This window comes from Periplaneta americana, chromosome 14, assembly GCF_040183065.1.
Source record: "Periplaneta americana isolate PAMFEO1 chromosome 14, P.americana_PAMFEO1_priV1, whole genome shotgun sequence".
In the NCBI taxonomy this organism is placed as follows: Eukaryota; Metazoa; Arthropoda; class Insecta; order Blattodea; family Blattidae; genus Periplaneta; species Periplaneta americana.
The window spans coordinates 52,247,991-52,253,990 of NC_091130.1; the positions used below are offsets into that span (position 1 = coordinate 52,247,991).

The 6,000-nt window shown below is 33.2% G+C and overlaps 1 protein-coding gene across 4 annotated transcripts in view; it reads right to left on the reverse strand.

Annotated features, from left to right (window-relative positions):
* Positions 1–4,694, reverse strand: part of LOC138713276 (myocardin-related transcription factor A-like) — a 646,210-nt gene extending 641,516 nt beyond the window's left edge. For 2 of the 4 annotated variants that reach the window (XM_069845245.1, XM_069845243.1), the window contains exon 1: positions 4,558–4,694. The gene's annotated coding sequence lies outside the window, so the exon portion shown is untranslated. The remainder of the gene's footprint in view (positions 1–4,557) is intronic. The other 2 variants (XM_069845244.1, XM_069845246.1) reach the window with 2 other exon arrangements.
* Positions 4,695–6,000: the final 1,306 nt, after the last annotated feature.

The following is a 6,000-nucleotide window of genomic DNA, read 5'->3' on the forward strand; positions in this document are numbered from 1 at the left end:
TAAATGTGACAGGCTCATGTCAGTAGATTTACTGGCATGTAAAAGAACTCCTGCAGGACAAAAATTCCGGCACACCAGCGACTCTGATATAACCTCTGCAGTTACGAGCGTCGTTAAATAAACCAAAATTTAAAACAAAAATTTATTTATTCTGCATTTAATTCCCTCCCGAGTGTCATTATATTTGTTACTATTCCTATCTGATGCTAGCCATTCGAAATTTTTTTATGCCTCAACAAAATCTAACAAAGACAAATTTAAAATGGCATAGGTAGGTAAATAAGTAATTTATAATGAAAGGTGTGGTGGTAATGGTGGTGCTAGCACTGGCAACAAAGATTATGGTTGTGACAGGATGAAAAATATGTATTAATAGGCTACATAAGAGTGGAATATTAATTTAGACAGAGTGTGGATGATGATGGATGAGAAAGAAGAGATAAATTATTGTGCAAATGCTGGTTTGTAAGAACACAACAAACATAACTTTTACATAGGTATCTTAAGCTCTATTATATCCTGACATATGTCTAGGGCATCTTCCTTAATGCATTGCTTTTCGTGTCTGACAGACATTAATATACATGAAGAGTACCTACATACGTTTTTTTATTGGATTCTATGTATTACTGGTATAACATGATACAGAAAACATGCGAAATAGATTAGTCATACTATGTCACAGCAAGAACAGTTAAATGCATGAATGTTCTGAGATCATAAAGACAAAAATACTGTTAACAAATGACTGTACTTTTTTACATTATCTAATGGTAAAATACTCTCAAAGTTGATGATAATGGTGATAAGATTACAATACGTAGCCTAAGATTATACGAAACAGTGATATAACAAGATAATGTGTACATAATCTATACATGCGTCAATTTCACAATTTAGTCAGTACATAAACTCTCATATTTAGTTTAATTTTTAAGGCAAGGGATTTAGATAATGTATTGCTAGTAAGACTTTTAAATTCATTACCATTTCCATGTTTTAGTCTGTTATTTTACAACGCTTTATCAACTGCTGTGGTTATCTAGCGTTTGTGTGTAACGAAGGTGATAATGCCAGCGAAATATCTCCAGGGCCAAGTGCCGAAAGTTACCCAGCAATTGCTCTTAATGGGTTGAGGGGAAAACCCGAAAAAAAAACTTCAACCAAGTAACTTGTTCCAAGCAGAATTCGAACCTAGGCCTGCTTGTTTCACGGTGAGGCGTGCTAACCATTACTCCACAGCAGTTGACTCCATTTCATTATAACATCTAAGAGAAATTGAAACGAAAACGAATTTTTAAGGTATCAACTAAAAAATCGATACCCTACACTACTTACTTTCTTTTATACCTTCGCCATGACATCATGTCACTGCCAATCTGAGGTTAGGTAGGGTTACATGAGAGAATAAACCCTTCATATAACCCTACTTACCCTTAACCCCTTCAGACCTGAATTTATATTTAAAAAGATTGAGAAAAAAACTGGTCACATAATCATTCTGGGGATCCAAAATTCCCAAATCAAGTCTTCACAGAAAATCAAAATTTGAGGACAATTTTGACCTCTGGGCCCAAAATTTTAAATATTATTTTTAATTCAGGTATAGAAAAGTTTCAAAAATAATATTCTCCATTTCTATCACATTGAATTTTTCAAAATATTTAGAAGTATCTAAGACATTCCAAAAAAAGAAACAATGTACACTATAATGTATATCAAGCCTGAAGGGCTTAAGTCACTATCCCCTCATCTAACCCTACCTATTTCTGCATGGCAGTGACAAAATACCATTATGGGGACATATCAGAAACCAATGGGCCCATGAGGCCCGAGCCCACCCAATAATTTGTCGTGTTCAGTAGCGAAACGTGACAAAAATTTTTGGTAAGCTGGACTGAAGGCATGGTGATCTAGGCCGTGCTTTACGTCGCTAAAAGGTAAACGAAACGCGGAAATGCTCTTCTTTTTAATTAACTAAATTCTAAATTGATCTTGTCCCTTTTTCGAAAATGTTTGGGGAAGCTCAGCTTACCCTGCCTACCCTGACGCTTCGCCACTGGTCATGTTATTTATTTATGAGATTTATTTGTTTTAACTTATATCTCAAGTGTTTGAGTCCACCTTATGTTTTACAAAAGTTAGCACCACTGCCAGTAACAAGAAAGAACCAAAAATCACTCAAGTATATTTTTACTTACGGTATAAAATTAGTAATGGCAGAAATTAATCATACATAGCCTATCAGTAAATCATCAAGGGACTTAATCTCACAATTTCCAAATATTTTGCACTGCATCCTTGTTATACTGTCAATATAGAGTAATTAGCAAGGGACCGCCAGTCTTTTGCAAGGTATGTGATAAGGATAGGGGGTTTGTTGGGGTATATTTAAGTGATGTGAGACCAAGAAAGACCTATGTGAAAAGATTTCAATTATTTAAGATCCTCGGCCTCATGTCACTTAGATATTCCCTCAATTAACCCATTACTAACCTTGTCAGATACCTTGTAAAAGACCGACGATCCCTTGCTAATTATCCAATACAGTTATTAACAGTTTAACTTCAAAAAAAATATATATATATATATATATACATTACGGTAAGTTACCTTATTTTCACTTCGATTTTCATGTTACAGTTACTGTAAATTGATTGTAAATATTATCAAACTTCACAGTCTAAAATTGAATGCATTGACACTTTTGTGAATGAAATTTACAATGTAAGTTAATTCTTTTTAATGTAACAATAAATCCTGTTTCATAGTCATTGAAGTTCTGTTCCGCAATTAGGCTGTATGTGTAACTTAACGACAACATTAAAATTAACTCATTTCTTGTCAAATATCCCTTACACATGAGACAAAACATCTCTAGAGATGGCTAGTTACTTGCTGAATATTTAAATACTATAGCATAAGCCTAATCCTGCAATAGCCTGTGTACAGGTAAATTAAGCATATGAATCTAAATATTTCAATGCTAATTTTGTACAATTAATGCAATTCCCCACTTACAGTAACACCCCACTTACAGTAACACAATTTCTAAACTCCTGTGAAGTTTTGTTTTTAGTTGAGAATTCTGAAGAAAGAAAACAATACTTTTCATTTTATTTTGTCATATTAATTCAATAACATTCGACGTAAAAACGATCAGCTTCTCTGCAATACCCTACAAATTTTTGTGTTAAAGAACCAAAATTAATTTCTCAAATAAATTAAACTTCAATTCACGTAAAAACTGCAATTATATTTAACAAATTTCAATTTCAAAATTCCAACAAGTTTCTGAGCTCTTGTGTTTCAATAGTTAAATTATTTTCGTGGAATCTATACTCAGTGCCCCTCTGTCAAGAAACCGATTTAAACTTCGTGTGAAGTAATGACAAAACAATCAAAATAAACAACTTTATCTAGTGCAGACCAGTAGTGTGCAGTTCATGGTACCTATGTGCAACTTCACTCTAAACGTAGTTTACTGTTGATTGCAATAGCTATAGGAATACAAATTATTTAGAGCATAGGCGTAGTAAAGAGGCAAAGTAGATCAATAACAACGTTCAAAACAATGTTGTGAAGGTAAAATTTACAATAGTTTATAGGATACTTTTAAAACAGTAAAAATTAAGAGAGTTCAGGTTAAACAAGAGGAGAAAATATAGACGTTCTTTCGTTAAATAACCATATATTCATATGTTAATAAAAAATGAAATACCAAGATCTGTGATAATTTCTTGGCTGAATAAAGTGTAAGCAAATGTAAGATTAAGACTCTTGATATTTTAGTTTGCATTACACCAGCAAATAAAGATATATAACTTCAAGGCACTACTATTAAAACATTTCAGTTGTTCTAAGTATAAAACTGTTTATAAACTTATATGAAATTTAAAAATAGAATACCTCTGGTTTCCAAAATTGAAGTAGGCCTACAATATACAAAGTGTTAATTCTTCTAAACAACCAATACATATTTTAATATCCCGTACGTCAACTAGTTCGTAATCTTTTCTTTATACTGTGTTCATACGCAATGTTCAGTTTGACATACAAAGTTTGCGTCTTTACCTCATAAATTATTGAAATAGGTACACACAATTAATGTATTGCGAAGCTTAATATAGGCTAAAGGAAAGAATGAGGAAAACATTTCACTGATAAATGTCAGAACTTCCTGCCATGTATCAATAAAGAATGAAAATGTACCAAATTGCTGAGAAATGCATTAATATTACTGAAATTGGCGAAATCGTTAGAACCTATCTCAAATTTCGTAAACAGTCAATTTCACAGTAACAAATATAATGCTGTCAAGGCGGTCTAAAGAACTGCAAATAATGATATAATGTCATCTTTACATACTAATACAAGGAGCTGCGGGACAAAAATTCCTTTTCCTAAGTAAACTGTTGACAATGATATGCCATTATTAAAGCAAGTAATCCGATAACAAAAATGAAATATAAAATAATGCCATGAGTACAGCCGTCGGGAGGGTGCGGTTGCTATTCTTAACTTAAAATGAATATATATAAACGCTTGAATACTCACTACAACCGAACAGTCTCTGGGCACTTAATAGTCGCAAATCACACAGTAATTACATTACCACAAATATTACAAACCATTTTATTAAAATACTGTCACACTATCTGATAAACGAAGACAGCCATCACAGTATCCAGAATATATTCGTTGAATATAAAGTTTTCAATTCTAGACGGTAGTCTGCATGCGACATCTATGAGTGACATATTAAAACTATATGAAAGTTCGTGCAATTCAAACATAACTACAACGACTTTGATTCAAACAAAGATTTTGTAGTGCATGAATAACTTACACCGGGAATGAGAAAAAATTAATTAGATATAATATTATCGTACAAAACATATGATTTCATTTTCATTTCATTTATTGTATTCCATAGATCTTACATTAGCATTGAAGCTTTAAGATGTGGAACAAGTAAAAATTTTACAAGATTACAATTTTTTGGCGACATGTAGTGAGATGACATGAGGCCGAGGATTTGCCATAGATTATCTGTCATTTGCCTTATAGTTGGGGAAAACCTCGGAAAAAACCCAACCAGGTAATCAGACCAAACAGGGATGAAGTAAGGTGAAGCCGAGGACTCGCCATAGACCACCCGGCATCCACCTCACAACTGGGAAAACCTTGGAAGAAACCAATCAATCAGACCAAACGAGGGATACAGATCATATAATCAATAAAATGCGAAGATAAAAAAAATACAAAAGTATTATGAAATCGCTCCACGAATTGAGAAAAGTGAACAACAACTGAGGTGGTTCTTTTCAAACTTCCTACTCATTAAAAAAAAATATGAGTTAGTGGTACCTGCCCTGCTTTCTTCGTTAGGCGTGTAATAACTCTATCATAAGCTATTGTGTCACAAGTTCTTTCTTTCCATAGAAATCTGTAACGAAAATTGTAGTGTTATTCTGTAACTTGCCTCATCCATAACTCGCCTAATACAATAAACCAATATTAATAAGAGACTTTATGGCACGTGATATGACATCACATTTTTCCCACGGGTTGTGGTTGTTTGTCTCTATGTTTGTGGCGTATCAGAGTCAATATTCTTATTTGAAAGACCTTTTGTGTGATGTGAATAAGTTACTGAATCAATAAGGCTACTAAGGGCAAAAGAAGACAATGCACGGCAAAGTGATGCAGATTCCTGTAATATAAACCAAGAGAAGGAGATAAGGAAGCAATCTGGCAGAAGTTCAGAAATTCTTTTTCAAACATGCTAAAGTATCCAAGATAGACAAGGATTGCTCTGTAAATAATTGGAAATTGGATGCTGAAAATATGCTGAAAAAAATTTTGTATTGTGGCATTTCAAATTCTCCTCTGCGAAATGATTCCTTATTCATTGAACTGCACAGAGAAATGTGATAGGGGAGAACTTCATTGAATTACAGATATTGTTGTGGGGAAATCGGTGATGAAAAAAAGGTA